This window comes from Lissotriton vulgaris, chromosome 6 (genome assembly GCF_964263255.1).
Source record: "Lissotriton vulgaris chromosome 6, aLisVul1.2, whole genome shotgun sequence".
Lineage (NCBI taxonomy): Eukaryota > Metazoa > Chordata > Amphibia > Caudata > Salamandridae > Lissotriton > Lissotriton vulgaris.
Window position 1 is genome coordinate 510,602,050 of NC_141694.1, and position 10,707 is coordinate 510,612,756.

Consider the following 10,707-nt stretch of genomic DNA (forward strand, 5'->3'; position numbering starts at 1 on the left):
ACACCCGCAGCAGCGTTCAGATCGGCTGCGCGGCGTGCACGGCGACTCAAAATCAGGGGGGATTGCTCAGGGGCAGAGTGACACACAGGTAAAAAGCAGTTTTTGCAACAGATTAAATCTTTAAAAAGTGAGCAATGCTCCCGGCTTTCCGCCTCCGGAGCTGTCTTTTTGGTAATGGCGCGTTTGGTGTTTGGCTCGACTTATATACAGTATCTATATATATACCGTATCTAATATATCTATTAATTCCAAGTCCAACCATTCTTTCAGTTTTATGTCCAGGCTGATCTTCATTTTTTGTGTGGGGTTCGTTTGTAATTTTTCATTATAAATTGTGTCATTCAGTTGTTCATATGCCACATTTATATAATCCTGTTTGTCCCAAATGATGATATTTGCACCTTATCAGGCATTTTTATTTCGATTTTTTCATCTTGAGTTAGTCGTCCATGCTTTTCGTTCATCAATCTTCAAATTATCCACATATCTTTGTTTTTTTAGTTAGTAGATATCTTGTACAATGGCTTCATGAAAAATATCTATCTTATTTCCCAGTGGAATTTGTGGATAAAAGTGTGATTTGGGTTTCTTCTAACGTAAGCCTGCTCCCAGTTGTGTACAGACTTCTTCTAGGTCTACATGTTCTGACTGACTGTTCTTGCATCCAAATTCATTAAAGTTAAATACCTCTCTGAACCTCTTACTAGAAGAGTAGAAGTTGGTATGTCCCTTGATGTACCTTGTCGTTTTGTTTCCATTTCTTTGCCAATTTTATTTTACTTACATATTTATATAAGTCAATTCGAGTCTGTGCCTTATCCATGTGTGCACTGGGGCAGAAATTCAGACCACGTTTTAACAAAGAGCTTTCTGAATCCGTGATTGGCCTGCTAGATTAACAATGGTTAAGTCCTGTCTATCCTCTAGAAGGTTTTTTCATTTGCATACTCTGTGTTGTCGCTTCTACTTTTTCTCCACCAACAGCCCCTCCTTCCTCTTCTTGTCTGTTTATATGTTGTGTACCTTTCCCACTTCCACGGCCTCCTTGGTTTTGCGACTGGAATCCCATTGTTTGTTCCCACTGTCGTTGTAGGACCAGTCGCATATTTCCTAAAAAAGACTGCTTGTTCATACCTGGTCTTTGAGTAGTTTCTCCATCACTTTGATCAGTTGAGGTCAGGGAAGAGATACTGCCTGAGGTGCTGGCCACATTGCTCAAAGATATATATATATATATATATCCGATCCGGTTTTGAATCCTTTCATTACAAAACAGAGCAGACTTCACTGCAGTAAGGTTTTTGCTTATTTTATTGCTCAGTCAGCCTTTGCACAATGCGTTTCTGTCGACAAGCGACATTGATCACATGCTCATTACACAGGGACGTATCCCAGACTGACTTAAATCACGTGAGCCTGACCTCCACTGAAGACAGGCTCATAGCAGCTTCACTCATTATTTTGATGCATAGTATCGTTTCATAGTATTTGCAACATCTTTGCTCTTCATACTATTACGAGCTGCCCTGCCCCCTTTACTTTTCCTAAAATCTATTTTCTTGTATCTCGGTTCAACCGAGTCACAAGATGGCTGTCAACACTTCCTGGTTTGAAGTGTTGGCAGCCAATCAGATCTCAGGACAAGATCGGGAGGGGTTGTGGATCCACAGCGTTCCTATATTTACAACAGAAAATTTCTTCAAATATACTCAGCAACTACTGAACAAATTTACATTATTTAACAAAAAGGTCTCTTTCTGAACCAACAGCTTCCTTTCTTCCAAATTTAGTGTAATTACGTTCAGCAGTTTGAGCTATAGCCGTGTCTTATCTAGCCTATAGAAATTAACATAGGAAAAATGCGTTTGGGGACCCCCCATTTTTCTCAGTCCCACTTGACTGATTACCATGAAATCTTCAACACAGCTGCTGAAGTGAGTCACAACTTAGTTTTGAAAATGTCATGAGGATCCAACAAAAAATACCAAAGTTATTGTCAAATGAAAAAATGCTCTTCCTATGGATCCTAACTAAAATTACCTACTGTCGACCACCAGTAATATATATTATAGTTGTTCACCCCCTCCAAACTTTTATGGCAAGGATTTATGGAGAGGAAAGGGCACGGCTTAGCGCAAAGGGCGGGGCTTATGAGATCATTTCAGGTGTATCTTTTCTGTACCTCATAATCCATACTAAATATGAGACATATAAATGAACAAATGCACCAAACAAAAACAAAAATTGACCAAAAACACTACTCGTAATTGGAATATTGTGAGCCTGTCACACTCTTGGCCCCAAAGCAACTGCACCTGCTCCACTAATGATAGCAGCAGCTCTGAGTTGCAGGCTATCACCTTTGCCTCTTTCACCTGTTCCCCAACAAGTCTGATGATCACTCAAATCTTGAAACTTCCTTTTTTCCCATCAGTAAAAAATGAGCTCTCACTTGTTGCACCCCTCTTTGCAGCAACGTTGCCCTAGCAAAGAAAATGAGCTCTTATGTCCATTTTATAAGGAAGACAGTCATAGCTTTGATGCAGTTGGCTCCACCGATGCCTGGGTCCCCCTACTTCTGCTAAGCTTGCTTCACATTGATAGCTACTACCTTGCAAAATGGCTTGTCTCGTCTACCCTTTGTTAAAGACATGGGCTTCAATTGTTCTTTATCCCCCTACCTACCATCACTTCAACACCAAAACAAAGTTGTCCCCTCTACACCAATTATCCTCTTCCTTGGGCCATTGCTGCGAAGCCCAACGGAACAATGGCATTACAAATGTGCACTGGCCCCTAATGCAAGCGAGAAAGGATAGTAAAACAGCTGTTATTGGGGTTAGTTGGGCCCTCGTACCACTGAGCCCTAACACCACTGCACCTGCAACACCAATGATACCTAAAGCTCTGCAAAACAGAGTGTCTGTTCTGTCCACTTGACTATACCATCTCTTTTAGGCCTCAAGTCCAAAGCAGGCTTTCTGCCCAGTTGTGTTAAAATTTGCCACCTCCACCCTTTTGTTGCTCGGGCCCTGTCCCCGGCACATGAAGGGTGACCTTAATGTAATGCTAGCATGAAGAATTGGGCCCACACCTATTTTTTGGTTAATAAGGCATCCATATTTAGGTTATAGTGGCCACCTACATCCCTGGCTTTAGTGCAACAACACAGGTAGTGATTACCATTTGAAAACAAGCATTTGCAATGCAACCGGTCTCGCATTTGTGAAATTTAGAGCTAATGACGTTCTAAATGACAATGTTTTTTGTTTGTAGTGTAGCAATCATTTAAAAAATAAGTCCACGCTATATATTGACTTACAGTGAGTTCCAGCAAGTAGGAACGGGGTGGAGGGACCCCTGGTGAGTGAGGACATGAAATGCTGCAGCCGTGGGGTGACTTTTATTTACTGCTGTATTGATGTATGATGGTGACTTAGTGAAGAGATGCCTTGCCCATAACACACAGTGAGGTATTACAGGCGTCATACCACACAACCAGAAATAAGGGACTACCCATCACCTTCGATTTTTTTGCGAAGACGAGCCCCGACGCTATCGCTAAAGTTCTGGACGCCGGATCATTGCAGTCGCCTCTGGAGGAGAACGCTGTATCCCTGCCGCTCCTTTGGACCCTGAACTCCACCAGCCCAGCCCTCTAGCATTAGCACCAGGACAGCCACGCACATTGTTGTGTACTACGAGATATTTTGAATTTGTTTATCTGAATTTCACTTCGATCATATCATGACAAAGGGGCCCCTGGGTTGGACCCCACCTCATCTGGATCCACACTGTTCCTTGTCCTAAACGCAGGCGTTCAGATCTGCCCCCATTTCGACCTCTTGGCTCTGGATGTTGCCCTCTTCTAGGCATCACTAGTCTTAGCATCTCCGGCATCCATTTCTGTCTCTTTCTTGAATTATTCTCAGAAGATGGACTGGTGACCGGATCTTCACTTTTACGGAGCTGCTGTCTATGAAAAGTGTACTATTGACACTCCGGCTGAGTGTGTCAAACCTTTTCCCCGCTGCCTGATTTTTCCTACCCCAATGCTGTTTCCCAGATTTTTATTGTCTTCAGTGCTTTGAGGAAGGTGATGGCTACTTGTAAGCCCAGCATCGAAACGCGCGTCCGCACCGTGCAAGCCAGCAAACCTTTGGGCCTCCAACTTCTAACAGCACTTATTAGGCGCACCAGTGCCCTGTACATTTTGCGGGTTTCTGTCTTAGGTATATATCAGAGGCGCAACTAGAGTCAAATTTCGGGGGGGGGGGGGGCCTAAGAGAAAATTTCGGGGGGGGGGGGCTGACTCTTTAGGCAATCGGCAGAGTCGAGCTGCAGGGGCTCTTAGAAGGGGTGAAACAACAACAAAGCCCCATTAACATGCACAAGGACATTTAGAGACCCGTGAAGTGCTCGGGTGCGGCTGTGAGCGGGCCCGGGAAGTATCCCGGGCTGCCACACACGACGGGGGGGCTGAAGCCCTTTGAGGCCAATGGGTGTTGCGCGCCTGGTATATATTATCTGTATATAATCTGTTTTTTTGTGGTTATTGTGAGAGTGTGAAGTGTATGAATAGTAAGATTGGTGGAAATATATGTCTATGTTTTTTTCTTTTAGGTCTTTATTTTTGTTTAGAGCTCTTTTGTGGGGACAGAGAGTATTCATTTGTCTATTTAGATATCTGTCAGTCCAGACATATTTGTTTTGTTTGTATACCATAAATGTATTGCTGTATATGTTGTTTGCTCCGTAAACTATTACTTGAAATTTAAATAAATGTATCTACATCATTTGTGTATATATATATATATATATATATATATATATATATATATATATATATATATATATATATATATATATATATTGCAATCCAAAGTGCCTTTAGCATTTGAGAGGGCACACGACAGCACCTCGCCCTTCGGCTATCTCATGCAGCTTGCCTCATTCCTCCTTTTCAAAGTAGTCAGAGCCAACGCGTTTCGAGGTTAAGACCTCTTCTTCCTGGGCTGCCATAAATTAAAAACACCTGAGCCTCGCATTGCATGGTTGTCAGCTTTATTTATTCACATCACGGCCCCTCAGTGGGCGTGGGTTCGATGTCAAACATTAGTGCATGTTGGCATTTGGAGTTCAAAATGCGAGCATAATTAATGCACTTCAAGTAAGTTCAAGTGTTCATTTATATATTAGGGCTTATTTTTCTCCTGTAGTAGGTTCAGAGTCATTTGGCAAGCGTATTTAGCATATGAAGCACTGTGCTGAAAAAAGTCTCGGTTTGTACCCAAACAGCAGCCTGACTTACTGGAATTTATATCTCTCCCAGCAGATGATGGTGCTCCTCCCCACGGACAGGCCTCCGTGTAGAAAATTTTGCAATCCAAAGTGCCTTTAGCATTTGAGAGGGCACACGACAGCACCTCGCCCTTCGGCTATCTCATGCAGCTTGCCTCATTCCTCCTTTTCAAAGTAGTCAGAGCCAACGCGTTTCGAGGTTAAGACCTCTTCTTCCTGGGCTGCCATAAATTAAAAACACCTGAGCCTCGCATTGCATGGTTGTCAGCTTTATTTATTCACATCACGGCCCCTCAGTGGGCGTGGGTTCGATGTCAAACATTAGTGCATGTTGGTATTTGGAGTTCAAAATGCGAGCATAATTAATGCACTTCAAGTAAGTTCAAGTGTTCATTTATATATTAGGGCTTATTTTTCTCCTGTAGTAGGTTCAGAGTCATTTGGCAAGCGTATTTAGCATATGAAGCACTGTGCAGCCCAGGAAGAAGAGGTCTTAACCTCGAAACGCGTTGGCTCTGACTACTTTGAAAAGGAGGAATGAGGCAAGCTGCATGAGGTAGCCGAAGGGCGAGGTGCTGTTGTGTGCCCTCTCAAATGCTAAAGGCACTTTGGATTGCAAAATTTTCTACACGGAGGCCTGTCCGTGGGGAGGAGCACCATCATCTGCTGGGAGAGATATAAATTCCAGTAAGTGAGGCTGCTGTTTGGGTACAAACCGAGACTTTTTTCAGCACAGTGCTTCATATGCTAAATACGCTTGCCAAATGACTCTGAACCTACTACAGGAGAAAAATAAGCCCTAATATATAAATAAACACTTGAACTTACTTGAAGGGCATTAATTATGCTCGCATTTTGAACTCCAAATACCAACATGCACTAATGTTTGACATCGAACCCACGCCCACTGAGGGGCCGTGATGTGAATAAATAAAGCTGACAACCATGCAATGCGAGGCTCAGGTGTTTTTAATTTATGGCAGCCCAGGAAGAAGAGGTCTTAACCTCGAAACGCGTTGGCTCTGACTACTTTGAAAAGGAGGAATGAGGCAAGCTGCATGAGATAGCCGAAGGGCGAGGTGCTGTTGTGTGCCCTCTCAAATGCTAAAGGCACTTTGGATTGCAAAATTTTCTACACGGAGGCCTGTCCGTGGGGAGGAGCACCATCATCTGCTGGGAGAGATATAAATTCCAGTAAGTGAGGCTGCTGTTTGGGTACAAACCGAGTCTTTTTTCAGCACAGTGCTTCATATGCTAAATACGCTTGCCAAATGACTCTGAACCTACTACAGGAGAAAAATAAGCCCTAATATATAAATAAACACTTGAACTTACTTGAAGTGCATTAATTATGCTCGCATTTTGAACTCCAAATACCAACATGCACTTATGTTTGACATCGAACCCACGCCCACTGAGGGGCCGTGATGTGAATAAATAAAGCTGACAACCATGCAATGCGAGGCTCAGGTGTTTTTAATTTATGGCAGCCCAGGAAGAAGTGGTCTTAACCTCGAAACGCGTTGGCTCTGACTACTTTGAAAAGGAGGAATGAGGCAAGCTGCATGAGATAGCCGAAGGGCGAGGTGCTGTTGTGTGCCCTCTCAAATGCTAAAGGCACTTTGGATTGCAAAATTTTCTACACGGAGGCCTGTCCGTGAGGAGGAGCACCATCATCTGCTGGGAGAGATATAAATTCCAGTAAGTGAGGCTGCTGTTTGGGTACAAACCGAGACTTTTTTCAGCACAGTGCTTCATATGCTAAATACGCTTGCCAAATGACTCTGAACCTACTACAGGAGAAAAATAAGCCCTAATATATAAATAAACACTTGAACTTACTTGAAGTGCATTAATTATGCTCGCATTTTGAACTCCAAATACCAACATGCACTAATGTTTGACATCGAACCCACGCCCACTGAGGGGCCGTGATGTGAATAAATAAAGCTGACAACCATGCAATGCGAGGCTCAGGTGTTTTTAATTTATGGCAGCCCAGGAAGAAGAGGTCTTAACCTCGAAACGCGTTGGCTCTGACTACTTTGAAAAGGAGGAATGAGGCAAGCTGCATGAGGTAGCCGAAGGGCGAGGTGCTGTCGTGTGCCCTCTCAAATGCTAAAGGCACTTTGGATTGCAAAATTTTCTACACGGAGGCCTGTCCGTGGGGAGGAGCACCATCATCTGCTGGGAGAGATATAAATTCCAGTAAGTGAGGCTGCTGTTTGGGTACAAACCGAGACTTTTTTCAGCACAGTGCTTCATATGCTAAATACGCTTGCCAAATGACTCTGAACCTACTACAGGAGAAAAATAAGCCCTAATATATAAATAAACACTTGAACTTACTTGAAGGGCATTAATTATGCTCGCATTTTGAACTCCAAATACCAACATGCACTAATGTTTGACATCGAACCCACGCCCACTGAGGGGCAGTGATGTGAATAAATAAAGCTGACAACCATGCAATGCGAGGCTCAGGTGTTTTTAATTTATGGCAGCCCAGGAAGAAGAGGTCTTAACCTCGAAACGCGTTGGCTCTGACTACTTTGAAAAGGAGGAATGAGGCAAGCTGCATGAGATAGCCGAAGGGCGAGGTGCTGTCGTGTGCCCTCTCAAATGCTAAAGGCACTTTGGATTGCAAAATTTTCTACACGGAGGCCTGTCCGTGGGGAGGAGCACCATCATCTGCTGGGAGAGATATAAATTCCAGTAAGTGAGGCTGCTGTTTGGGTACAAACCGAGACTTTTTTCAGCACAGTGCTTCATATGCTAAATACACTTGCCAAATGACTCTGAACCTACTACAGGAGAAAAATAAGCCCTAATATATAAATGAACACTTGAACTTACTTGAAGTGCATTAATTATGCTCGCATTTTGAACTCCAAATACCAACATGCACTAATGTTTGACTTCGAACCCACGCCCACTGAGGGGCCGTGATGTGAATAAATAAAGCTGACAACCATGCAATGCGAGGCTCAGGTGTTTTTAATTTATGGCAGCCCAGGAAGAAGAGGTCTTAACCTCGAAACGCGTTGGCTCTGACTACTTTGAAAAGGAGGAATGAGGCAAGCTGCATGAGATAGCCGAAGGGCGAGGTGCTGTCGTGTGCCCTCTCAAATGCTAAAGGCACTTTGGATTGCAAAATATATATATTTATATATATATATATATATATATATATATATATCACTGTCTTTTACATTTTTGTTTGTTTTTTCGTTCATCCTATGTATTTGGTTCTCCCCTGAACCCAGTGAATTGCCCTCTTCTACCCATTTGAGACTTTATTACGCTCTTTGAGTTTATCCTTGGCAGGTGACACTTTCCTTCCTCGCCTTCGGGGTGGACCTCTTTCTTTCTATTACAGACGTCATAAGCAGAGACCGAGCTTGCCAGGAAGCTTCATGGCACCTGATTGCTGGATCTGTGTTTCAGACAGCGTCTTCTTCACTTCCTCGCTGCTATCTTTTGCAGAAGCAAGCTGTAACTGGTCCAGTTCCCAGGCACAGGGGCTTTCACATAGCAAGGGCACACTAAGCTAATTGGTATGACTCTTCTGGATGGTGGATCCAAGCACAGGGGCACCGGCATTATTAAGTACATAGATGGCTAGTTTTGCTGAGCACAAACCTCTCTTTAAATACTTGGAGCCAGATGTACGACCATAACTGAGCCCATGCAATAGCCGCTTAAAAGCATAGCCTTTTGTTGCAACGTTGGTGCGTCAATAAAATGATACGTTTTCTCAGAATAGATCCAACAAGCCAGTTTATGCTGAAGAGGACACTGTTCTTCGCATCCCATTTTACTTGTAGTCGTTCACCATCGTTATTGTTGCATATTCAGCAAGCACTGATATGACCCCAGGCCCACTTACCGTTCCAAATACATAAGAAGAGGTACATTTTCCTTCACCAGACATTACCATTAAGGGACTATTTTGATTAGCATGCAACATAAAAACGCGTGGCAAAAGAATGTTCCCAAATTTCACCAAGATAATTGATTTTATATACCGTGCTAAAATGGTTTGAATTTTCGTGCTGATGTAAGCCCTCCTTTAAGGCATAGTAAAACTGCATAACGCACACATAGGTTTCACCTGAGTAAGAAACTTGCTGGGAACCGTGCAAGTAGAAAAAAATTTTATTGTGTACGTTTTCGGGCATTTTTCTGCTACTTAAAATGGTTACATCAAAACCACTAGAAAAAAGCATGTGATAATTAGATAGGTAAAGATGTGCAAAAACGTGCAGTAAACATTTCCAAGAGTTGTGTGCTCAATATTAAACAGTGCTTGGATGCTTTTTATATGTTGCATTTTAAACGAACTCAGTAGAAATTCGTGTTTTTTTTTATATCTGATAATGTCGGAAATTCCAGTTAAGTAGTTTCAAATCGTATTTAAATTGTTTGAGTTATTGGCATGACATTTTGGAGCATATTACTTAATTTTGCTCACCTAGGAGAATCTTCACTTGGCAAAATAAGTCAGCAGCCACTGCAAATTCCAGAGCCTTTTTGTAACAAGCATTGGCGTAGCCAATAGGTCTCGCATTTGGGACTTTATAAGTATTTAGTTATGCAGCTCACCATCCTTGGTGCAACAACATCAACTGTTGCATGGCTAAACACTTCTAAGGTCCCAAAGGCGAGACCTATTGGCTATGCCAAAGCTTTTTTTTTTGCAGACATCTCGGGAATGCACTTTAACCATATTGAAAGAAGTCCGACTGCATCAACGGACACACAGTTGTTTTTATGCATCTGCACACGCAATCCTCATGTCACGGGGGCTATAGGTAAGAGGTGAATTGATCTTGATAAATATTTGAGATGTGCTGAAATAGTGATGCTACTCGGTGCAAATAAGAACATATTTATGCTAAAGAGCCAAACTGGCATTTTTATTTTTTTGTTGAAAGTCAGGTAAAAATGCCTTAGTCTCATGGCCTGTGATGACCCCAAACTTGTGACACCTCGTATGAGTATTGATAAATCAGTACCTGATTTCTTCTTTCTTTGGGCTGAGGCTGCGTTTGTTAGGATTGGTGGTGAAATAGGAGGAGAATATGGCTAAAGATAATTAAAGCAGCTATTCCATGGTTTGGTTAAACATGAGTGCTGTTCGGATTGATCCGGATGAATATTGGCCAGGTTGCTTTCTGTTTTCAATTTGAGGCAAACTATAGACTTCTTGGCCAGTTGTTCAAGCTGTTTTCACGAAACAGAGCTAGCTAAGGTCCTCTAAAGTTTTAAAAAGCATAACACAGATTATAGTAGGCAACAAAATTACGTTCTTGCAATTTGCAGATCATTTTTTTCTGGTATTGTGTACTTTGGAAGTTAGTTATGAGCTCTTTTATGGGGTGTTAACCACGATTTTACCAGTCA

The 10,707-nt window shown here is 42.5% G+C and overlaps 1 non-coding gene across 1 annotated transcript; it reads left to right on the top strand.

Annotated features, from left to right (window-relative positions):
* Nucleotides 1–10,263: 10,263 nt before the first annotated feature.
* On the top strand, nucleotides 10,264–10,349 carry LOC147707502 (small nucleolar RNA SNORD60). Its single transcript, XR_015296816.1, has one exon. It is a non-coding gene; the product is annotated as a small nucleolar RNA SNORD60 (small nucleolar RNA).
* The last annotated feature ends 358 nt before the right edge of the window (nucleotides 10,350–10,707 follow it).